Genomic DNA, 26,322 nt, shown 5'->3' on the forward strand with positions numbered 1-26,322 from the left:
CTCCCTCACTTTCACGGACAGACTACACTCGTTATTTGGAAAAGAAAGAAATTATGAGCTCATACTGACCATCAATCCACCAGCATGCATTATAACATGCAATGGTTCCTAGAAAGAAACATTTTCTTCCTCTGCTTAAAATACATTTTAGGATTGAAAGGCTGAATGTTAGCAACTTCTGATAGTAGTGAAGCATCCCAGACTCATAGTTAGAAGTTAGATGGCTTAAGTGGGGGGCGGGGGGAGTGATCAATTTGCAATAATTTTCTATGTAAGTACAGATAGTACAATATTTAGAAAGAAGAAAACTATGGGGAATCAATTACAGACATGGTTTTTCTACACTGCAACTAAGTTTATAAAATTTGCAAGTTTGTTTGTTTGTTGGCAAAATTGCTTGAATACGGAATTCAAATTTAAATATGCTTTCTGGTTCTATGTTGAATCTAATCATTTTTATTCAGTTGAAGAAATAGACATTACATGAAGTTAAAGTTGCTGGAAAAAATTCCTAGCATTTTCATGCTTATGCCAAATGGCCATTTGAAATACTTGCCTAAAAATCTATTTGAGCATGTGCCTTTGTAACCTTTGAAAAGTTTGGAAGTTATCAGAGGAGTTGGCCTGCTCAGAGCAGATAATCACTTTTGCATAAATGTTGCCCAAAAGAACAGCTCTCTGGTTAAGGTGCAAAATAACATAATCCTAAGATTTATAACCACACCAATGATGGTCAAAAGCATCTTATTTTTTTTTTTTTGTAATGTACTTTGGAAAGTTACCACACACATTTCACATGCAAGCTTAAATGATCCTGAAAAAGACAATCACCGATTTCAGGCTGAACCGATTCCAACATTTGAGCAAATCACAAACAGCAGATCTGGCCTTGCTTAAATTTTTCCATCTCGTTGTTGAACTGAACAAAAATAAACAAATGGAAAGCCTGACAGATGAATATGACTTTTCTCATGATTTTTTAAAACCAAAAATGCAGCAGAAAACAAATACACCGCCGCCCCCACCCCCCCAGAAGTCCTTGCAAAGAAACTGCCTTTGGCATCTAGTCTGGAGCAGTCTCCCCAGACCACCCCCCTCACACTCCCACCAGAGCCCTTCCACTCTTGCTTTATCTCCTAATTTCGTGGACTGGATCGCTGAGCTGTTTATCAAAGAGCGTGCAATAAAAACGGCTTCACTCTACTACTCTGTGAACTCTTGCAATTTTCTCCCTCCTCCTGGACAGAGGCCACTAGTAAGGGAAAGCCTCAGGAAAGGGGAAAAAAAAAAAAGCAGATCAGTGAAAGCAAAGAAACAATAGCTGACCGTGGCTTTGACAATGCCTTCCCTCAACCCTCTTTCTGCTCCTGCTGTGACACTCGCATTCAAGAGCAAGGGCGGCTGCCATCGGATGCATGGGCAATGGACTGAGGAATACAAGGCAGGGGGGAAAAAAGGAAATCAGATGAATTCTGAGCTAAGATGGCAGGGCTCTCACCTTTTCCGTGTTTTTGCGAATAGTCTGGATGGAGGCGTCCCGCAGAGAAGAAATAAAAAGGGTGTCTGAATTGTTGGATGGTGCTGAAGCCTTCTGCATTTTGCAAACGCATTTTAGAACTATTTGCGGCAGCATACTTGCTACCAGCCATCTCTCTCTCTCTCTCTCTCTCTCTCTCTCTTCTGTTTTATGTCCTGCTATCTCCATCACACCTCCATTAGTATGAAGACTTTCTGCCTGTAAGTAAGTGAGAGTGCATTCCTTAGTGCTTGAATCAAGACCCACGTCCGCATGCATTTCTAATCTAAGGAGCCTACAGCAGTTACTACAACTGTCAATTAGTCAGCAATAGCGGAGACCCTCAACGCCTCTGAAGGAACAAAGGTGGAAAGACATGCAAATACTCCAGCACCTAGATCACACAACTTCCCTGCTACAAAGATCGGCACCTTTTGCTGGTTTTTTGTTTTTTGGTTTCTTGTTGTTTTTTTGTTTGGGTTTGGCTTTTTTGGTTTTTTGTTTGTTTGTTTTTCTGTTTCACTCCCAAATCTATGTGATACTACAGGCTTCTAATATATCCACCTGCATAATCAGGGATGGGAGTGCCTCTGGGTATATATGTTCCCTTGGCATCACCGAAATGCATTAAGCTGAACTTAAAGGAAACACCTGGGGACAAATCAGAGTTTATGACATATTTGATCCATGCTCCATTTTAACAACTGCAAGCAGAACTTAAATTAAGTACACGGTAGAGTTCTTTGTCCATGGCAATGGCTTTTACGAAAGAAGCTCATAAAATAGTGATAAAAAGAAGGGGGGGCAGTATTCAGCTACAGAAAAGCATGTATGAAGATTCATTCTCCTCCATAACAGATAAAATTATTTTGATTTAAATTCATGTTCGGATGTTAACATTGAGTGGTTTGCTAGAGTGTGTGTGCAGGTGTTTTGTTTTTGCCTTTTTTTTTTTTTTTAAATTGTATGTGTTTGCTGAGTACCAGCACACATTGGAGCTATCTGTGGTAACTTTCTTTGGATGCATTCTGTGCTAACACTCTGAAGCAACAGAAAGTATTCTTTTATCTCATTTTGCAGAAACTTCAAAAAAAAAAAAAAAAGACCCTTTTGAAAAACAATGCTTGCCTTACAGTTTTCAAGGACATCCAAATATTGCTAACTTGAATACACACGCAGAAAGAGGGGGGTATAAGTATAAGTAAGAGCTGATCTGACTCACTTGTGAATACCGATATTTCAAAGGGGAAGCGTGTACTCTGGATCTGATGTTCTCTGTGATTTTTTCCCTCTTTTCTGGGGCATGAAAAGCTGTTGTTTCTCCCCTCGGCACTTCTTGCTAGAATCGAAGCTCTTTCCAGACAAGGCACGGCACCCATGCTGTAAGTTAACAACCTCCTCTAACTCTGTAAACAAGACAAAGTCTCACCTGAAGACATGCATTTACAGCCGAGCTGTGGCAGGAGCTGCAACACAGTACCACCTTATTTCCTTCTGCTATTTATTCCTCTTCTGGGGACTGCCCCTCTACAGAGCAGTTTCTGTTTTCTTTCTTCCTAGACAAAATGGCTCAAGCCATAATTTTACCCCTTTTAATCTGTCAGGGAGCTACAGCAGCGGAGCTATTTGGAAATCCCCCCTCCAAGAGGGCACCCCCGCCACAGAGCCTGAGCACGGAGTCGCAGGGACGGGCGGTGAGTCTAGCAAAGCTTTCACAATGGGCAGAGAGAGGAGGTGTTAGAAAGGAGGACAGACCAGGTCCCTAGCACGATAAAGCAGGGGTAGAGACGGAGGCTCAGGAACCCCACCCCCGCCCCTCCAACAGACCCTGTCACTTAAGAAAGAAAAAAAAAAAGAGAGAGAGAGATCCTAACGAGGTGGAGAGGGAGAAGGGAAATAGTGCTAAATAGTTGGCGAGGTGACCCACCGTCCTGTTTGCTCCTTGGCGCTTGCCGAGGGGAGTAACAGCCATAGCCGTGACATCGGCGTTGTCATGTGCCAAGTACAACCTCTGCCCAGTGCTCTCTGCCTCCCAAAAAGGAAAGAAAAGCATGCCTCAGACAGAACACAACGGGAACGAGCAGGCGCCATCGTCAAGTCACGGACCCCATCAGCACCGGCTGGTCTCTGAAAGCCCTGTATCCAGGGTCCCATTCAAAGGCAACGAAGAAGCAGAGACAATGGCAAATCAAAAACTGGCAGGGCTTCCGGAATAATTTAACTCCTCACTCCAGAATTTAGATGGGTAGAGCAAGACACACAGGCGAGAGCTCCTTCACACCAAGGCGCCGAGCATATGCCTGCCTCTCTGTGGATGTATTTTTAGACATAATATCAGGGCTAAGGCAGCCTATGCACTCATCGATAGCATGCGCTTCTCTTTTTCACTCTGAGACTAGCTGATGACTGACTGCAGGAGGCAGCCCACATTTCTCCCAAGCCAAAGGTCGGTTAGGAGCACCCCAAGCCCTAACCCATTGTCTCCGAGCATAGAGAGCATTAAATACATTTATTGTCAAGGTATGTTTCCCAAATGAGGTCATGCCTTGTGGCAAATTGTTCACTTCCCATCTTTCCACAAATGACTTAATTCCAACATCTAGAATCCCAACCAGGAGAAGAAATCACACCTTGACAAAGGCGATTCAAATACCGTAGACTGAGGATTTAAAAACACATGTATTTAGCTGGACACGTATTATCAGGAACATGCACTGCACTTCTAAACTTCTCCAAACAACATGTTTATTAAAAGCAAGAGATGGTTGATATTTTATATCCTTTAGATGGGCCTTTACGTGTGAGTATTCCTCTAGTTCACCTGAAGCTTCAAATATTTCAAATAATAAACACAACAGAAAAATTGGATAAGCAGAAAGCAAAGGAGACATCCTCTGCCTTCATGAACAAATCAAATATAATGTAGTATGCACTTGTCCAAGCCTAAGAATTTTTCCCCCATGTGGAGGATTAAAATATTTAAACACCACATTCCTTTAAATCTTTCATATTAGAATACACTTATTAAATATGTATGGGCACATATCTACACATATACAAAATTCTCAAGTTAATTTAAATTTATGGGAGAAATCCAAAGGATACTAGGGCAAACAATCCAAAAAAAAAAAAAAACCAACCACAGAGTCATAAAAAAACAATCTCTAACCACACACCATCTCTCTAAAGTTTCACACAGCACTTGAATGAGACCGGCGGACGTGAGGGTGCTGAATGAAAACAATGTTTCACAATCATGATATTCCAAATGAAATTACTGGAAACGAAAAGCAAAATGCCCACTTCCATATTTTGGGGTCAGAATTTGTTTCTGTCAGAACTGGAGGCTGTTTTTTGTTTTGTTTTGTTTTTGATGTCATATACATGTAATCTGTAAATGCGAATTACAACATGGATGATTTCCAACTCCACAATAAGCATTCTGAGTTTTGATTTGCCTTTTAAGAGTAGAAACAGTTTATAATTTCGCATTGTAAATCTCACTAGGACCGAATGCTCTTACAAGGACTGACAGAGAAAGAATAATTCGTGTCAGACCAAAAGACTGCTTTCGGTCGGCTTCACACAACCTTTTTTCCAACAGCTCTGGGCCAAAATGTGTGTAGAATCTTGAGCTGAACTATCCATCACATTTCCCTAGCCTTTCAATTAATGACACTGCAATCAGATCGATAGAATGTAATAAGAAAAGAGCTTTGCATTTCTATACCTATTAATTCGTTGAGAAACTCCAGCAGTAAGACGTGACTTGAAAGGAAAAACACTCAAAGAAAATGAATTCTCTTAGCATACTGAGCAATGACACCCTGACCCAAAAGTGAACGTGGGAGTTTCCACCTTCCAGCCAGGGTTGTTAGGACCCGAAGATCATATTGTTTGTCAGGAGCAAACAGACTCTTTTCCACCAGGTTCTCTGTGGTACACACTCACACCACCACAGGGCTTGTCACACAGGTCAGTTTGGGGAATTGGGGAACAAATATCCTTGAAAGGCGAGTCAGAGAACAGGTTGGGGTCGTCGTTGCTCTGCACTGCCAAATTCGTGATCTTCGATTTTCCTAGGGCATTCTGCCTAGAGGAATTGGTTTTAGAAGGAGTAGGGTAGGGGAAGAATGATCAGAAGGCTAATTGAGTTTGGCCCCATCCCGAATCACTGCCTTGGTCCGAGACCACGTGAACAGTGACAGAGAACAACACAACAGAGTCGGCACTCTCTGTGGTTATCACCAGTGACAGAGGACGGGGCAGGCGAAGTATGAATTCTCTGTGGAAAGAAAGGATGAGGCAAGAAAAAAAAAAAAAAAAAAAGGTTGTCCACCTCTATGTCCTGCAGGATCATGTGCACATCCAGACCTTAATGTCACTAGAGGTGAAGGAACAGTGATTTCAAGAACTCAGAAGCAGAGAAAAGAGGGGCAGTTGCCAGGAACGGGAAAATGGGAGACACAGGTTAAGGAGACTGTATTGTATAGGAGATTATTGTAGGAGACTATGGTTACGGAGACTGTGTTGTATACTTGAAATTTGCCAAGAGAGTAGACCAAAGTGTTCTTATCCACACACACACACACACAAATGGCATGTGAGGTGGAAGATGTCTTAATTACCTTGATTGTAGTAACTTTCACAGTGTACATATTATTTGCCAATTATACCTCATAAAGGTGGAGGAAAAAACACTAATTTCAGTCCTAAGATGTAGACTCTACTACATGCAGGTTCTAATAGGGTTCGCTCAACCACTGGTATCATAGAAAAAATAGGCCTGTTAACCAAACAAATTAGAGTTTGAATCTCAGTTGTACTGACATACCTGTTAGCATCTCTGAACCTTAGGTTTGTGCTGGTAAAATACAGGTATTACTGCTTAACTCAAGGGTGGCTCTGAGGCTGAATGAGATCACACGTGCAAAGCACATGCACATACATATAACTCCTACCACCTTTCAGATTTCTACGCATAAAATAACAATAAAAATACAAGCTTATTGTACAGACTAAATGAGATATCAGGACACTCTATAAACTGCCCCAAAATGTAAAACAAAAGAGTAGTAGTAGTAGTAGTAGTAGTAGTAGTAGTAGTAGTAGTAGTAGAAAATAACACTAAAGCTTTTTTTTTTTTTTAAGATTTTATTTATTTGACACACAGAGGGAGAAATCACAAGTAGGCAGAGAGGCCAGCAGAGAGAGGGGGAAAGGCACTGAGCAGAGAGCCTGATGCCGCACTCGATCCCAGGACTCCAAGATCATGACCTGAGCTGAGGCAGAGGCCCAACTCATTGAGCCACCCAGGCGCCCCAACACTAAAGCTTTTTAAAACCGAATACATCATTCAGTGTAAGGCACGAAAGATGAATAGTGTAGTTCAGTACCTCGCCGTGTGTCAAACCCATGGGGGAGTATCCACAGTCAAGTCTACCAATGGAGGCATGCCAAGTGCCTTGGTCACTGCCAACCCGCCTTCCAGGGGACTCTCCCTTAGTGGCACCGCTTCCCCATAGGAAATAAGAATGAAATCACGGGATGAAATCTAGCGATGTATCAGAGACACCTGTGCTATGAGGTAAGAATATACCACTCAGGGGACACCTGGGTGGCTTAGCCAGTTAGGCCTCCAGCTCTTGATTTTTGCATCAGGTCATGATCTCAGGGTTCTGGGATCGAACCCCACATTCACCCTCAGTGAGGAGCCTGCTTAAGATTCTTGCTCTCCCTCTCCCTCTGTCCCTCCCCCCCCACTTGCATTTGCTTTCTCTTTCTCCCTCTCTGTCTTAAGCAAATAAACAAATAAATCTTTTTTTAAAAATCACTGTTCAGTATTTTCTGTGTTTACAATACACGGAGAAAGGATCCCATTATTCATTTGATAAATATGTGTACGTCAATAAGATAGACATGAAGAGCACTCTAGGTAGGAGGTACGAAAAGAAAGATTTGGCCTTCCAAGAGCTTAAAGCCCAGAAAAAAAAATTTTTTTTTTAAATCATAAAATGAAAATAATCGCCAAGTGTTAAGTGAGAAGAGGACTGCAGGTCTTGGCATAAATTTTGTGGCCACTGGTATCTGGCATCTGCAGTACCAGAAGTATTTGTGAAGGACCCTTCTTATTACTTTGTCATGACAGTTATTATCTAATGAGATGAGACAGTAGATTAGGAGCTTAAAATAGTTGCTACAAACACGAAGCTCCATGAAGACGTCAGGCTCATTATCTATGCATGGTTTGGATGGAAAACATTGGGAGGCATCTAAAGACTAAAAATCTGTTTCTACAGCTATGGTTAACTAAAGAGGATGTCTGCTGCTTTTTAGGGAAATAATAATGGTAATGATAATAATGACGACGATGATGATAATAATTAATAATAATAATCGTCACTACTTAACATAGCACTTAAGCAGTGCCCAGCAATCTGCTAAGTGTTTTGGGCCTGGTAACCCACTTCATCCCCACAGGATCCCTATGAGGTACATCCTATTGTTATCATCATTGTTTTACAGATGAGAAAACTAAAACACAGAGAAGTCAAGCGACTTGCCCAAGATCACACAGCTAGTACATGGCAGCCACCAAATTTCATACCCAGGTAATGTAATGCCTGAGCCCACTCTCTCGACCAGTTTGCACTTAATCGTCTTTCATCTTTCATTTCCTCTGTCCTTATATTCTCATCAATTCTAGCTTTCAGTACAAAGTGGGACGGAATGGCCAGCAAGCCAAGCCTCCTTTGGGTGAGCTCTAAGAGAAAAAGGGAAATAAAACATATGTTCAAGGAAAACACAGAGAAGAAGCAAAATGTATGAGTGTGAAGCTGCTAGAAAGCCTGCCTTTTTTCACTAGCTTCATTTCCCAGCACACACACTGGTGAATTTATTTATTCAGAAAATGCCGCTGAGCATGACTACCTACCAGACACAGCAGGCTCCCACCCCATCGAAACTTACAGGCTGGTATAAGAGACTGCCATTAACACAGTGACAACAGAGGGGCCTTAGCAGAAAAACTAGAATTGAGAAATCAGAATACTGGTTTTCCATCCGGGATGCTTTCATGAGATCAGAATGTGTGGTTTGAGAAATTTCTCAGAGAGGAACACATCTCAGTAGAACTTTCTTCTGGTATAGGGCCCACCCTAGTCCCTTCTTTTAATTTGCCTTCATGTTCTCTGTCGCAGTGTGATGTGCGCTACTCACCTGAACTCCCTCCGAACTACTTTGAAGATGCAGGTCCTCTGCTTCTCAACCTACCCTAGTCCCCTACTACAAGTGAGGGAAGGAAGACACCTTTCCCTCTGCCTCTCTCCCTTGATGTTTAACAGACACCCAAAAACATTTTTTTTTCCAAATAATGCAGGTATGCACATTTTAATAATGTTTATGACTTTTCCTGGTTATAACAGTAAAATGTTTGCTACCAAATTTTCATAAGAAAATAGCAAAACCTAAAGATTACAGTTAAAAATTATATTCTACGTTGGCTAACTGAACATAATAAATAAATGAATAAAATGATCCAAAGTAATAACAATTAAAGATAACCACATTTGCTATTTCATCAGATTTTCTTCTATCTTTTACAGATTAGAACTTGTAGAACATTTGGATCATAATGTAAATAACTTTGCTTCCCACCCTTTTAATTTGACATCATTTTTGGTGTTTAGTATCTTTTGTAACATTATGTAATATTGTAATATTCTATTCTAAAGAAATGTGAGAGCCTGGGTGGCTCAGTGGGTTAAGCAACTGCCTTTGGCCCAGGTCATGATCCCAGGGTCCTGGGATGGAGGCCCACATCAGGCTCCTTGCTCAGTGGGATCCTGCTTCCCCCTCTCCCTCTGTCAGCTGATCCCCCTGCTTGTACTCATTCTCTCTCTGTCAAATAAATAAGTAAAATCTTTTTTTAAATGTGATTTAACTATTTCCCCAATATTTCATATTTAGGATATATTTTGGATTTATATTATACATAAGGTTGTAACAGACATCTTTTTTTTTTTTTTTACAAAACTATTTGACCATTTTCCTTAGTACAGATTAGGAGTGGGACAATTGGATCAAAGTGTTTTCTTTTATGTCTTTCAAAACCACTTTCCAACAAAGTTTTGCCAATTAGCATACTTAACTATTGGAGGAAATTCTCAATTCTCTGCAGTATCACAAGCCTCAAGTTTTGTTTTATTTACTTTACTATCTACTATTTGCTTAGCAATGCTGTTTCATTTTTTATTTCTGTGAATCTAGTAAGTTCGGATTGATATTTTAAGAACTCATTGACCATTTTAAAAATTTTATTAACTACCTGTGTCTTTTCTATACACATATATATGTATATCTTACACGCACACATTGTCAACTATTGTAAATACATTTTCCAAGTTGCTTATGACGTTTCAGTATACTGAACTTTAGTATTCTATATACAAACTGATATTTTCTTTTGTGATATCAGCAGATGCTTTTATATTCTGAGGTATGTCCCACTCAAAATTAAACACCTATGTTGTCTTCAAGTTATCTTACATGTAATCTGCCTAAAATATATTTGGGTGCATTTTGTAAGATAAGGATATAACTTGAGGGTTTTATTTTCCTTAAACTGGTGATTTTCCCAGTATCCATCCCCATTTCTATCGATATTTTAAGTATGATAAAGTACAAATTTTCAAACCTATCTCAGAGCCACCTTTTCTCCTCAGATGTTTATGCATTTAAATTCTTTCCAGTAAACGAGCTATCAGAGCATTTTTCTATTTCATCATCTCTAAGACTGAAAGACTTCTGCTTTCAGGGTGAGAGACAAAAATAGCCTATTATTAAAGACTGGGCTGAGTTGTATGGCCGATTTTAGGTGTGATAAGAACGCTGCTAAAACTAGCTGGCTCTCAGGAGTGGCCTTGATGGCCAAAGGGCTGAAATTGAATTCGAAGGAGTTGAGATTAGGGCAGAAGATTCCACCTTAAGGCAACATGGAAAGGCAAGAGTCAAAGGGGTTAATCAAATAAAAATCTACAGGAGAAAGTCAAGACCCAGGCACTGATAAGAGCACTTTAAATTAAAGTTTGAAGAGACCAGACCAGGCTTGAGCTCATTCTCGCAGAACCAGATGAAGTCAAGAGGCAAAGCATCTCCAAGAGAAGAAGATAGAATATGAAAGTGTGCAGGAATGGGGGCCCCAGGCTGACATCCCAAGATGGCACAGGGACAATGCACGGACAGTCAGAGTGGGTCAAGGCCAAGGCCAGATCGCTTGGGCACCTTCACTACAGTGAGTATTTTCCCCGAAACAAATCAATGTATTATAGAGAATAGATGGGTCATTTACATTCCCTTCTCTTTCTTCGGTACCAAGATTGAGTTTGGATGGAAATAAACAGGGGATTCCTGCCTCAGTTCACCTTCTCCCCGTGCAGTGCCAGAATCAGTTCCAGCGGAAAGCAAGAACAGTGAGCAGCTCATTCACCTGAAGTGTGCTGGTATTGCAAATATGAAAGTTTCCGGTGGGGGGAAACAGGTCAATTTGATGATGCAAGGCTGTCAAAAGAAAGAACATTTGCCTTTTCCAAGGTACAGGGAGGAAAAGGCTGTGGCATAATGGTGGAAAAACTTGTCAGCTCTCTACTGCAGTTTTGACGGACCATCTGTCTGGCACACAATTAACTAGTCCCCCATTGCCACCTCACTGAATGGTCCACACAGGGCTTCTCTGGGCGTGTGGGGGGCGGGTAATAAACTGTGGCTAGAAACATGGCCTCTAGAGTGAGCTGACCAAAGCTTGAGTCTTACTATAGCAGTAACTTGCTGTGTGATCTTTGTTTTTTAAGATTTATTTATTTGAGAGAGAGAGAGAGAGAGCAGGGGCAGAGGGAGAAAATCCTCAAGCAGACTCCCTACTGAGCACAGAACCCGACGCAGGGCTCGATCTCACAACCCATGAGGTCATGACCTGAGCTGAAACCAAGAGTCGGACGCTCAACCGACTGAGTCACCCAGATGCCCTTGCTGTGTGATCCTGAGTAAGTTCCTTAACCTCTCTGAGCATCAGTCTCATCACCAGCAATGTGAGCATAGTACTGCTATTCCCCTCACTGGGTTATTGTAACAGTAAAAAAGAAAACACCTATGAACCATACAGATGATATGAGACAGATAACTGAATTGCATTCAAATAAATATTAAACCGTATTAGGAGGCAATACAGGGAATGCAAGCTGCAGAACTAAACCTGAGTTCACCAGCTCTCCCACTTGTTTGTTCTGATCCATCCCTCTGTGCCTCATCCACCAAATGGGTATACGCATACAGCAATCCCCACTCCACAGGCTGCTACAAAGGTTAAATGAAGTGATACATTCACACAGGCACTTGGAACAGTGCTTGTCTCTATAAAAATTAACTGTTATTGCTGTTGTTTTAGGATCCAGAATGTACAGCTGGATTCCCCAGGTCAAAAGTCAGCCAGAGACTGAAAACGTGAAATAAGTGGAAATGTCTTTCCCGCTGGAAATACACTATAACCAAATCTGATTTTTTGAGTTGAATCTCCCATCCGTAATGGAAAATCCACATGGCAATAAAACGGATTCCTGTGGCAATGCTAGAGGCATCCAGCATGTAATCACAGACAAGGCAGCACCTCTAAAACAGCTGGAATGACAGTTCCAGGGGTCTACTGAGTTCATCCAGAGGGCATAGAGATGTCTTTATGCTAGACTGTCACAGCAGGCATTCTCTCTCAACTGCTTTTGGGGAGATCCTTTGGGTGGTCTCCCAGCCAGAAGCCAGGACTTGCCTCTGATAATATTCCCAAGGAGATCCTACAATGTCCTGACTATGCATCTCTGCCCACACTTTTACTTTAAAATTCATTCAACTATCCAACTATCAAGCATTTATTTCCATGCCTAGGCTAGGGGCTAAGTATATAAAATGAGCAAAGCAAACTCGGTTCCTGACTTATGGAGCTTACATTCTAGCGGGAGCACCAAACACGACTCTGGTAACCGCCCAGCTAAATACGTAATTGCAAATCAAGAGCGAGGTTCAAGCGAGAAGAGGAAGAGCCAACATGGGGATCTGCAGGGGAACATCTCCCTGAGCAAGTGGCACCTAAGCTGATGTGAAACACGATATAGAAGAAGCAACAGCAGCTTTGAGAATAAAATTTTCATAAACACTGGCTCAAAGGAAGCAATCCACAAGGTTGAAGAAGTTACTGATACTGCCCACCAGAAGTTATGCTGTCACTAGTGAGCACAGGTTCAAGAATGCAAGAACTCCGATGACTTGAGCCTACCAGCCCTCGGATGAAAGAGATAAAGGGAAAAGCAGACAGCAGCCTAGTACCACCGACCTCGAGGAAGGAAAAGCAAGGTGGGCAGACGTAGAGGCTTTGCCATAGAGACAGTTCCCCCCTAGAGCCCCTGATCTGTATCCCAGAGACACAGGGTCTGGTTTGGAGAACCAGCAGCACAAAGCACTGTCAATGTGAATTACAGAAGCCATGGTGGTTCAAGAAGGTTGGAGACCTGGGTCATAGGTAGAAGGGACAGTCCCCATAGCTTGGCTCAGAGCAGGCTTGGAGGAAGAAAGGAATGGAAGCTTAAATCCCTAGGTAGTCTCCATAGAAGTTAAGATGTTCCTTCCAAACTCCTTTCATCCTCCCCAAAGCCAATTCATGACTGGCCTCGTTCCATGAGATTCCCCACTCCCCTGAGCGTGTGTCATTGCCCCAACTGTATCATACTTCCATGGTACTGTGCTGCCTTGCTCTCCAGTCTCTTCATGACTTCTTTTCGTGCCCGCTCAATATAATATACTTCTCAAAGACAAGGACTATCCCTTCCCTTCTTTTTTGCTTTCCACGGTGCCTGGTTTAGTATTGTGCCCACTGAAGGCACTTAACATATCAGTGTCTGTTAGAGAAATGAATGGTTTAATTAATCCTTATATCGCGAAGATTTCAGTATGTTAAAGGAAGAAAGAAAGAGAGAGAAAGAACAAGCTTTGCATATAACAAAACCGAGCCATCCCTTGCTAGGGCTGGATAGTCATTTCTGAGAGTGTTTAATACTGCATATTGGTTATTTAAATGGAGGGCACAAGGTCCTATAGGTGGAGATTTTCATCTATCTAGGGTAATTAAAGAGCTTCTTCACCTAGCAAGATGTGATGGACAAGAAAGACCTTCCAAAGTCTTTCCATTTCTAATTCTGATTCTATGGATTCTAACTTGTCACCATCTCAATCCAACAGTCCATGGTATGAACGTTAGGCGGCCCTTAGAACAGGCCCTGAACCATCTCACTCAAAGGACACTCTGAACACATCAGAGCCTTCTTGGCTCGAGAACGGAACCCCCACTTTCACCACTTCCACCAGCGCCGGCACTGGGACACCCACCAAACCAAAGTGCATACTCCCAACCCACCAGAGTACAGCCATTGGTTTAATTTCCTTACTGCTGGGCTTATGTGGCGGGCGGGGGGTGGGGGGGAGAAAGAATTGCCACCTTACACAATTTGTTTAAAAATAGAACAAGGACCACTTGGACTGCTGTGCAATGCCGTTTTACTCTCTTCCCGTCCTAATAAAGGTACTGTATCAGGAAACCTTTGGAAAAGTCTTGCAGGGGGTGGGGGGGGAGATAAAAGTGATTTTATTGTAGTTGTGTTATTATTATTCTCATTTAAAAGTTTTAACTTTTACTCCCAGGTAGGCTTTAAGCACCCCTTTCTAGTTAGCTCTAACGAGCATTAATAAAAAACATCAGAACATAAAACTTGCCTCTCAAAAGGTGCCCATGGCCATCAACTCTGATGTCACTGCTTCAAGAAGCCACTGAAACAAAAGGCCAGGCTTCTCCGAGCCAGTCATGTCACAGGGTCCCGCGGCAGCCAGGCTGCAGGACAGAAAGGTCTGAGTCTCCATACAGAAAGCATCCATCACTCCCTGGACTCGTGCCCCAGCACAAAGGCCTCGGTTCTCTCTCGTTAGGCAGCACAGTATGCCCTCTCACAGACCCCTTGTCACACTCCGTGACCTCCTCTGTCGGTGTATTCTTTGTTTCCTTCTCTTACTTCAAAATAACTCAGCCAGGACAGAATTGAAGCCCAGCCAAGTTTTCATTTTACATGTTGCCCCTCTCTCTTGAGAGTCTTGGATGAGTTTTCTGGTTAGGCAGGAGCTAGGCTTTCACGTTGGAGGAAGTCATTGTTTTTGTCTGGAGTGTCTACCTGTAGCAAGGGGGAAAAAAATACACACAGCCTCGCCACAAAGAAGCAGAAGTGCATTTTCCCAGGACAGCTGCTGGGAGTCTACCAGTGTGGAATTATTTGACTCCCTTAGACTGTTCTAGTCCTGCTGAGTACCAACTCCCGTGCTCATGCACCCTTCACCCCCCACCCAACAAACCCAAACTCCAGTCAGAGTTCAACGAAATCAATTCACAGATGAAGGAAGAAAGTATTTAGAGAGATAGATTACCCCCACACAGCAGAAACTGGCAGCATAAATCACAGGAAATGATTCGAAGTGTCCATGAAAAGCCCAGTGAGCTTCTTGGTCCATTATGCATTCAGCCTGGAATAATGACCCCTAATTTATTTTAGGCACATTCCTCTTTGGTGGGGATGCCCTTAATCTCACTCTGAAGATTTCAGAACACTTTTCTGTTGTTCTTCTTGCCTTTAAACCAGGGACTCTGGCTCATTTTCTAGCTGTGGAGTAGTTAATCTACTCAAACGTTTCCCCCTACAGAACCATCTGTTCTACCTTGCATTTTCTACCTTTTCGCGCTATCTTGGCCTCAGCCTGCTCTTCCGGCTCATTCGGTGTTCTTTAATTTCTCCTCTGCCTTTATGTCTGGTTGCTTATGTTTTGAGGCAGACAATGGAGGTGATATAGGCCATTATTCATGAGTAGCTTCAAGGGTAACGTGAGAAGGGCCTCATCTCCTGACCCCTCTTAGCATAAGAATTGCTGATAAAATTCTGAACTCAAAAGACAAGTTCTGAGGAAAATATCAGAGCACTACTCACTCTGGAGCAGCTTTCTAGAGAAAGAACCTTGGGGAGAGGAGTCAAAAAAAATTTTTTTTCTACTAAATTTTAAAAAGCTTGCCTCACGCAAAGTTGCAAATAGACTATAATCAAAACCGCCATTTTTCTACCAACAGCCAACTGTTTAATGGGTTCATCTCCAAACCTAATAAACTGTGGGTCGTTCCCACGCAGCCAAGCGGACTCTTTCATTTTTTTCCCTCCTCACCTTTGCTTGATTCAGCCTCGAATGCACAGTGACACGGCAGAAGGTGAGCAGTGGGGAGGAGAAAGCCTAAATCACCTACTGGCTACCTAATCGCTTTCTAATTACTCAGGAGTTGCCAGTAGGAGAAGTGTGGGGACCCTGTGAAATGCCTGGAACTGTGGTTCTTTGAGGAGCTTCATCCAACAATTATCATTCATGTGGTAATGCCCCTGGTCTCTGTAAACACAGGCAAAACAAATGACTCCTTGCTACCCATCTTCCCTGGGGCATCTTTTCCAGAACAGAAGCTTCAGATCTTCCTACTTCAATGTTATCGCATATTCATGTTCCCCTTGCCATCCAGGTCTCTCTCCGGAACAGCAACCAGATACTGCGGAAGTTTTACTAGACTTCTCCTGGTGCTAACAGTGGCCAACTATCCACCCTGTGGTCCAATCCAGAAACCTGGGAGTTACCCCAGCTTCCTCCTTGAAATTACTCTCATGCCCAAGAACCAATCCTCCCAAGTATCTCCAAATGCATCACCCTCTTGGGTCAATTTTCCAGGGCCCTGCTGCACTCTCAAACCATATCTGCAGTTCTTCTTGCTTAGAGGATCCAAACTCTGCTTCTGATGATCATATTCTCCAATCCTTCTCCACAAAAACACCAGAATGTTCTCTTTTAAAAAAATTTTAAAAAGAGCCTGCCATTTTGTTGCTATTTAAAACATGCACTATTCCTTGGTTACTTTGAGATGAATGTCCATCCCCTTAGTGTGGCATACAATCCCTTTGCAATCTGACTCCTACCCACTTCCTCAGACTCAATTTCTGTCAACCCCTCAGACTCTCACTGAGGTGCAAACATATGGAAGTACTTGCATCCTCTGCGTGCGCCATGCTCTCTCACAGTTCTTTCCTGTGTAGACACTGTTCCCTCTATTCATAATGTCCTCTCTTCCTTTGGCCTTCTGTCTAGCTAACACCAGCTCGTCAGTCAGGACTCGGCTCATGCATAACGGTCAAACTCCCCTGGCACTTAGGGGCCTCCTTCCTTATGTGTGCCAAAGCACCTTGTACTTTCTTTCATTATTCATCTGAAAAAATGTCTATGAAATGCCTGACACACTGTTTTTTATATACTCACCACACCCACTCTATGTGCACTCTCTGAGAACAAAGGTTGTGCTACCCTTGTGTTTTAGGATCTTCAATGACTAGCACGGTGCCTAACCCAGAGTAGGTGACTCTCAGAGCCCAGTGGGTGAATATACTGGGCATGTATAGACCCAGTATTAAAGTCAATGGTCTACTCTTTCCCCAGAAGAAACATTCCTTCTAGTTTTCTTATACACCTTCAAGAACAGTACAGTGTATTAACAAAAGCACTCTTCTTTGAGTTAGAACCCCTAGGTTCTAGTCCAGCTCCATTATCAGGAAGGTGTGAAATCTGGAGCAAACCACCAAAAAACAGCCAACATTCATTCAACACTGATGAGATGGAGGCTCCTGGCTAAGCATGTTATGGGCGTGATTTTCTTTTTTCCTCACAGCCAATGGAGGAGATAGATATTAATATATACACACTTTATCGAGGAAGAATTTAAGACACTCAAATCCCTGTTTGAAATTGCCCCCCTTTATCTAGATTATTGAGGGACAAATTGAGACTTGGTATATAAAGGAGCTTTACCAACTGTTGAGAGCTATACACACATAAGTCTCTGTAATCATGGAAAGCAATGAAGATTGTCTAAGTATAATGGATGTTCTGTGACTCTAGTGAGAAGCCAGATTCTACCAGGTGAAGATCCAGATTACAGAGCTGAATGAAGAAGACATAGTTGAAACACACTGCCACATCTGAGATACGTAATAAAACCAAGGAACACAACGTGCCCAACCCCTTTGCATTTTGTGATGGTAGAAAACCAATGTTGAAAGCTGCAGAAAGCCACACAGCTCATTTGTACATAGGTTGGGACTCCTGGGTCAACACTGAACTATTTTTAGCCCACTTTGTGTGGAGGAAAGTTCGTGAATATGAATATGGAGTTTAGAGAATGACACTGATGGATCCGAGTGTTCCCTTTAGAGAGCACCTGGGTACTTCAGAGCCAACATTAAACTCACAACATGCTCCTGACCTCTCTCCTCACAGGCATTTTTAATTACCATGTCTGTCTTTACTAGGCATCCAACAGGTACCATATTCTACAGGGCCAACACATAAAAGGCAGAAATAACATTTATCCAGGAAACTGAGCTTAATAAGAAGCATTAGGATGTACTAGAAAGAGAAAATTCTTTTGCACCAAACAGATGTGAGGGGAAACCCTAAACTCTACCACTTCACTGGGTTGCCAGTAATCGAGCAAACCATTTTCCTGAACTTTGGTTTTCTCACCTCTGAAATGAACAAATGATGCCTTGTTATCGAAGGAATAAAATCTTTGCCACAGTGGGCAAATACAGGTTGGCTTCTCTTCTGTCCATCAGCCATGTTCAGGTGATATATGAAGAGCCTTGACCAATTTGCCAACTCTACTTACCTCCCTACTCTTAAGAAGTGACAATGTTGGTCTGCTGTCACTCCATGTAAATATAGAACCATCAAAGACATAAAACATGTTTCTCCTTTTCTTATCACAAATAGCAAATCTACATCTGGGCAACTTGAGGTACCCTGAGGAATAATGGTACCCTTATTGAATAATGGGTTTAGTGTGTGTTGAGTGGTGCTGAGTTCTCCTGCATGGCTCTTTTCAGAAGTCTAAAGAGGTTGATCGAATATGGTGAAGAACATTAACATCGGTTGGATACGCTTTAAGGCCAGATTGTACGGACTGCAGGGCCATGAAATCAGACTGACGGAGTTCATATTTCACCCCAGCAGGTACTAGCTGCCTGGTCTTGGGAAAGTTACTTTTCTTCAGACATGGAACGTGTCGTCTGTAGAATGGGCAGAATAATGGAACCTATTTACAGATACACAGTAAGAGTTAAATAAATCATTGCAGATAAAGTCGTTGGCACCAGGCTTCATGCATAGTTAAGCACTTAATAAATGCAAATGGTCGTCAATACTCATGTCACATGCATCCTTAAGTGGGGAAGAAAAATCAAAATAAGAGAAACATAGGCTTGATTTTGTGGAAAGAGTTGTATTTTTGTCATCCTTTATTTGTATTATTTGGCAGCTGATACCGTAACTATACGTATTTTGTATGGGGAGTTCTTCAAGAAGTTAACTTGTTCTCATGTCCTCCCACGTTTCTCAAATTACATCCTCTGCCTGGGAAACTCCCAACCCCGGTCTACCTTTCATCCATTAGGAAGCCCTTAAAAATGCCTCCCAATGACTCCTCCCTCCACAAAACCTTCCAGAATCCCCAAAGGAAAACAGCAGCTGGTCCCACTTGTGTCTTATCTAAAACTGACGTTCGAGAGATCAACCACTCCCTTATCACAGCCCCATCAAGTGCACTTGGCTTTGGTATTGAGCCCTGTTTGAACCACCCATTACTTTCTCGGCTGAAGTCACTGGATCCATGGCAATAGCATTCCAGTTGGCATCAAGAGATTTGGAGTTCCAACCTTGGCTCTCTGCTCACTTGGACTTTTGTATGCTTTATCTCACTGAACCTTGTTTTCATCAAATGAAAATGGACATCATAACATGCAGACAATAGAACATGACTCAGTGCTAAAAAGAAAGATGCTATCAAGCCATGGAAAGACATGGAAGAAACATAAATTCCTAAAGTAAGAGGAAGAGGCTAACCTGAAAAGGATACACACTATACGGGGCCAACAACATAATATGCGAGAAAAGGCAATACTGTGGAGAGAGGGAAAAGATCAGGTGCAGAGGTTAAGGATGGAGGAAAGAACAGGCAGAGCAGAGCAGAGCAGATTTTCAGAGCAGTGATTCTCTGTCTGATACCCAAGTAGTGGACGCGCATCATTATATATTTGTTCAAACCCTCAGAATGTACCATCCAGAGTGAACCCTGATATGAACGATGGACTCTGGGTGATAACGATGTGGCAATGGGGGTTCACCGATTGTAACAAATATGCCATTCTGGTGGGAGATGTTGACCACAGCATTCTAGAAAACACTAACAGAATTCTAAAAACAATTATTCCCTAAATATTGATAGTATGAGGATAACAATTATTCTGTGACTTTCCAGGCTATGTTGTTTAAGTTCATTATCTTCTCCATCAAGGAAGCAGGCACTTTTTCTATCATTGAGACAAGTTTTTTTTTTTTTTTTTTTTTTTTTTTTTGCTTGGTTGGGGTTTGTTTGTTTGTTTGTTTGTTTGTTTTTTATAAGGCACTTGCTACCAGTGCACACACAGATACACAGATTAAAATCAAGTGAATTAGGGCTGGGACTAGGGTCACAATCTGTGAGGCACTTGCCTCAGGCACAGATTTAAGGTAGATAAAAAATCTCAATAATCAAGATAAATAATGTATTAATGCAGCACGGTAAGAAGTAAAATTAATGCAAAAATTCCTGTAGAAAAAGACAGGCTTAGTATTAGTGATTTGTCTTTTTGACTTAGGTCCTGACATGTCTTGGCACAGAACTGAAAAACCCTTGGACACCTGCCTCCGCTATTCCACAAAGGTAAAACTTAATGAGATCTTATTCAGGCATCCCAGCAGCATCACTGTCCTTCATTTGAGGATCTGTTCACTTTTATAATAATGTCCAGAACTACTCTTTAATTTTGGCAGTGTTGTTCATTAGAGGGCACATTTTAGGTGGTGATTTTAGTACAACACTAAAAATAAGAGCTGCAAAGCTATCTGTCCCCAATTTCTAACTTCAGCTCTCTTATTCTCCCTCCATAACATCCTGGAATAGTTCACTGGCCTTCGTCACTTTTGCCATAACCAAGAAAATATGTTCAGTCCAGTAACACATCCCAGGTCTTTGACTTGGGCAAAGAGCCCAGTGGCTTTACCACACACAAGCACTCAAGGAAAATGAATAGCAGACATTCACCATCCTGCTTTCTACTCTCTACAACTCAGTGACAGCCAGGAAGAACTAGGAACAAGCAGGTGTGGGTATGAGTGTATCAGGGAGGTTGAGGGAAGAGAAACTTGAAAGGAGAATGGGGGCAAACCTCCATGATCTCGTATTTCTAGATGATCCCTAGTCTCATTTGTCAATAAACAAACCCTACAAGGACAATGAGCTGGCCCACTCTCTTTCCTGTGGAGATGATTCATCATTCATTCAATGGATACTTCCTGAGCACCTGTGATAAGCAGGGCACCAAGCTTTAAAGTGTTGAGGATACAAAGGGAAAGTGTTAGGTACAAGAGACAGGTTTGCCTTTCATAAGCCTAGCAAACCGACATAAAGGATAAAGTGTGTAACAAGAGCCTCCTTACTGTTTACGATAATTTCACACAAATACCATTTTCATACTTGATCTTTATCATCCTCTAACAAAAGATCGGTAAGTATCTATCACCACTCCCATTTCAAAGATGAGTAAGTCACTTTCACTTATAAAGAGTGAAGCTAGAATTAGGACCCAAATGTTCTGGCTTCTGCAAGATAATGCCTATATGACAAGGTCCAGGGAGGTAGTATAACGCACCTACGTGTTGTAGAAGGAGATTAGAAATGCTAGAATTACTTCCGAGTGGGGTACAGAAAGAGGAATCATGAAGAAGAATGAGGACAGGCAAAAGGATATGGCAGAAGAGTTACAGCGAGATGAGAATGGACATGAAAGACAGACACTCTGAGCAAAAGAGGTTGGTGTGGGCAGAGGCGAGCAGGTAAGCAATCGAGGTGCACATCGGCCCTAGAAAGCCACACCGATGGTATAGCAGGAAAGGCCTGCTTGGGAAGTGTTGGCTAACATGGAAGAAAAAGGTCATGGAAGTGGTACATATAGGGCTAAGGAGTTCGCAGTTTATGAGGTAGAAGAAAGGAAGATTAAAGTTTTATACAGAAAAGTGGAATATAAGGAGAATGATCTAATTTTAAGAAGAATGATCTGCTTGTGGATGGGATGCAGGGTGGTTTGGTGGAGAGAAACTCTGGACCCAGGAAGCCCCGAAGGAGGCCATTTCAGAGGTCCAAGTAATAAGATCCTCAGCTGGTGATGGAAAGGGAGAAAAATCAAAAGGAGTGCTTGTCAGAAAACCTGGTTTCCATTCTCTTTTACTGTATTCATTTCCCAAAGGACTGGGGAAAACTAATACGGGCATGTCATTTGATGTATATTTTTATTAATCAAATTTCATAATGTACCACATGCCAGATGTTATAGTAAAGCCTCGGGATACTGGGGTGAAGAAGACAAGTCCTTGCCTTTGAAAGGCCAAGAGAGAAAGCTCAAGAAAAAGCAGCCAGCTGTCCCAGGCGAGTTAGGGAAGGCTTTATAGGATTGATGCCTGAACTAAGATTTAAAGCATGTGTAGGAAGTTTGTTAGGCAGAAAAAAAAGGAGTGAGTATATTTTGTAAAGGAGAGAGACAGGGTATATGGAAAGATATTAAAGCAGAAACAGCATAGGGAGTTTTAAGGAATCCAAGTAATTGGGTAGGGCTAGAATAAGGGTGACTTTGGGGGATTTTTTTTTTTCAGCTTTATTGAGATAGAATGACATGAAACACTGTGTAAGTTTAAGGTATACACTGTGATGATTTGATATATGTATACACTGTGAAATGATCATCACAATAAGGTTAGTTAACGCATACACTAGCTCACATAGTTACCTTTTTCTTATGTCTGGTGAAAATATTTAAGATCTGCTCTCAGCACCTTTCAAGTAGATAATACGGTACTGTTACAGTCACCACACTGTCTGAAAGTCAGATCCCCAAAAGATAATCATCTTATACCAGAAGTCTGCACCCATTGACCAGCATCTCCCCATTTCCCACGCCCTCCCCACTGGCTCCTGCAACCACCACACTGCTCTGTTTCTAGGAGTTCAGCTTTTTTAAGATTCTCCATGTAAGTGAGATTATACAGATTTAGGGTGAATTTGGGCAAATGAGAGCAAGCAGGAGGAAAATGAGAAGTGGCCGTAGTGTCCACACAGTATTGGGGCTTGCTTCCGAAGAGGAAGTGTAGCCATGAGAGCATTCCAGTGGGGTGATGGCACGATCAGGGCGGGGGCAGAGAAGGGTCAAGGACAAGGCCATGAAGAAAGGATGAGAGACGATCGCGGCTGGAGACACAGAGTCTGTTAGGGAAAACTTACCAATTTTCTGGGCAAAAACAGATGAGAGGCAGGGCAGTAGAAGCAACAGTGATGGAGTGATATTTAGAAGGAAGAATCACTATTCCTCAAGGGACATGGCAAAATCCACTAACCATGGAGAACAAACACATTCTAACTTGTATCCTACCTTCAATTGCTTGAAGTTTCCTGAATTTCCTGAAATCCTGTCTTGATTATCTGGGACCAGAGCAGGCTTCTGAGAGAAAGAGCGCAGGGTGATCGGTTGTGCTGGCTGCCGCGGGTGTGGCACAGGGGACTGGTGACAGGCATGCTGGGTGTACCTGTCATTTCTGATGGCCAGGACACTCCCTGGGGACAAGATGAACCTAAACTAAGATAGATAACACAATCTGAGCTTTTTTTTAAATCTGAGGGTCCTTTAAAAAGACCCTCAGATTTAAAAAAAAAAGCATGGTGTCACACAAAATCTCATTCTATGGTCTCACAATTTTGATTGTTCAAAAACTTAATCTCAGGGAACCTGGGTGGCTCAGTCGGCTGAGCGATCGACTTTTGGTTTCGGCTCAGGTCATGATCTCAGGGTTCTGGGATCGAGCCCCATGTCAGTCTCTGTGCTCAGCGGGGAATCTGGTTAAGGGTTCTCTCCTCTTCACCCTCTGTCCCTCCCCCAACTCATACTCTCCCTCTCTCTTTCTCAAATAAATAAATAAATGTTTTTTTTTTTAAATGGGTAGGAAAATACCTATTTTATAAGATTGCATGAGGACTGACTGAAACAATGCACAAAGATTTTAGTATACAATAAATTACATTAGCTCTAGCAATAATTGTATTGTTATTATAACCCAATACTGTCTTGGAACTAAAGGAACTTTATTTATTTTGTAAAGAGTCTGGAACTGCAGAGACCCTTTCTCCAATCTCTTCATCTCATAGAGGGCCTGTCTCTGAGAAAGTTGACATGGCTCAGCAAGGCTGCCCGTTCAGCCAGGAGTCAGAACTAGAATCTAGTCCCTCAGACCTCCAGATCTTCTTCCCACTCTATCCCATGGGATTGGCTATTTGCCTTTTTTTTTTTCTCCTCTGCATACCATGTAACCCCTTCTAAACAATATAGTGCACCAAAACCTAGAACTCTTCCTTCATACCTTTGAAGTTCTCAGGTCCCTGTCCATTTCCTCTCACCACCCTCTAGAGACCTACAACCGCACTCGGGGCACAGCATGGGCGCAAGCAGTGTGATTGCCTCTCTAATGTTTTAAAAATATTTCCTTTTAAGTCCTGCTACACAGGTGTGAATGTTTGTAATAAAAATTGCTGTTTTATCTGTGATAACAACAATTGACCAAGCTTTTAGTGCAACATTTGGTATTTTCTGTTTTGGCTAGTTGTTTTCCATGAGCCATATAGTATTTCGTGTCTGAGGCCGTGAAGCAGCTAGTGAGGGGTGGTTTCATGTCATTTATTTATTCAGAAAAGTTTCCCTCGACAGCTATAAATTGAGTAGAAGCAGCAAAGACCAGTTTCAGTCCCAGAATAGCGAGTCAAAACAAACCTTGTAGGTCACAGTCTTTGAGGCTAATGAGAACCGTTCTTTTTTTTTTTTTTAAAGGTTTATTTATTTATTTGGAAGAGAGAAAGAGAGAGGAAGGGCATAGGGAGAGAGAATCTTCAACCAGACTCCCCACTGAGCGCAGAGCCCAGCCTGGGGCTTGATCTCAGGACCCTGAATGAGATCAGGACCTGGGGTGACATGAAGAGTCACTTAACTACCTGAGCCACCCAGCTGCCCCAGAGGCTAATGAGATCCTTCTTGAGCAGACTCTCTCTTTCTCCATATCTTGGCATCATGGTGCCAATCCAGGTGGCAGCCTGGATTCAGGCATCTAACTACGGGTTTCATTTTATTCTTCTCTTCTGTTGCCTCCCCTCTCAGTCTCTGATTCTATCCTTTGTTTTTTTCCTCCTTCCCTCCAACCCTCTCCTCCATCCTGCCTGCCTGCCTTTGCTATGTCATGTTTTTCAAAAAGGCCTCACCTTACATGTGTAAAGTTTTTCAAGTCATTAAGATATTTCCAAATGTTTCCTTGGTTTTCTGGCTTGATCCTTCCCCTCAGCCCCAAAGAAATAAGACAGAGCAGCCATTTTTACAACTATTATAAAGGAAAGCCTAGGAGGTCATCCAATGAGTTGGTAACAAAGCTAAGGAAAAGGACCCACGACATGGATTCATTCATTCATATTGAGATCTGCAATGTAAACTTTATTATGGAAGTCAGACTCTGTCTAGGCCAGATTTCTACACCAGGACACTACCAGCAACAGGTGTTCCTATACCCCCAGCACTGGGAAGTCAGCAAGGTGGGATGAAGGCTTTTCCTAACAGTTACTAAGAAACACTAAGGGAATTTCTGGGAAAGTACAAAGTGCTTCTAAGAGAACACCAGACTTTCCATTTCTATCTTAATCCCTTGGTGCGACCAGGCATAGTGTACCTTTCATCAATCCAGAGATCACCCATTTCTCCCCATCATTCCTACATATTTTTAATTAGAGTATATACAATACTTCTGTCTAACTTCTTATGTCTATGTTTATCCTAAACTCTATTCAGGAGCCAAACTCTTAGCTCTTAAATAGTGAGACTTGGCCTGGCACCTCACATACTATGAGCACCTAGACAGTGTTTTGAATGAGTAAGTAGATTAACTGATTAATTAATGCACTACTATACCACACCATACTTCTTCCAGGGTAAAGCAGGAAGCTGGAAGCAGAAAGAAGTTAGGGCACAGTCTGAAGTATCCTCTTTCCTTTTGAAGTCTCAAGTATTGAAGTCTCAAGTGAATGGCAAATGGACTGATTTTCATCATTGGACTTAGCAAGGGACTCAGTGGGACAATACCAGAGGACAGCTTGCTGTTTGGCTCTTTGCTGATGTGGAGACAAAAAGGCAAAGGGAAAGAGTTCTTATCAGAGTATTTAATTATCTAGACTCCCCCAGGACATATATTATTCTTCCACAGATCTCTGAACGCTTCAAAAATGTTCAGTCACAGATCTCCACTTAGAAGCTAGGAAGTTTGAAGGGACGCCTACATGGCTCAGTCCGTTAAGTGTCTGACACTCACTTTCAGCTCAGGTTATGGTCTCAGGGTGGTGGGATCGAGCCCTCCACTGGCCTCCAAGCTGGGTATAGAGCCTGCGTAAGAGTCTCTCGCTCTGCCCGCCCCCAACTCACACGTGCAAGCTCCCTCTCTCCCTCTGAAGAAGAAGAAGGAGGAGGAGGAGGAGGAGA

At 42.3% G+C, this 26,322-nt stretch overlaps 1 long non-coding RNA gene across 3 annotated transcripts in view; it reads right to left on the minus strand.

Moving 5' to 3' along the window:
- The window catches only part of LOC309840991, a 261,870-nt gene that overhangs the window by 203,056 nt on the left and 32,492 nt on the right, over nt 1-26,322 (minus strand). The window lies entirely within an intron of this gene.

The sequence above is a fragment of the Mustela nivalis genome (assembly GCF_964662115.1).
Source record: "Mustela nivalis genome assembly, chromosome: 9".
Lineage (NCBI taxonomy): Eukaryota > Metazoa > Chordata > Mammalia > Carnivora > Mustelidae > Mustela > Mustela nivalis.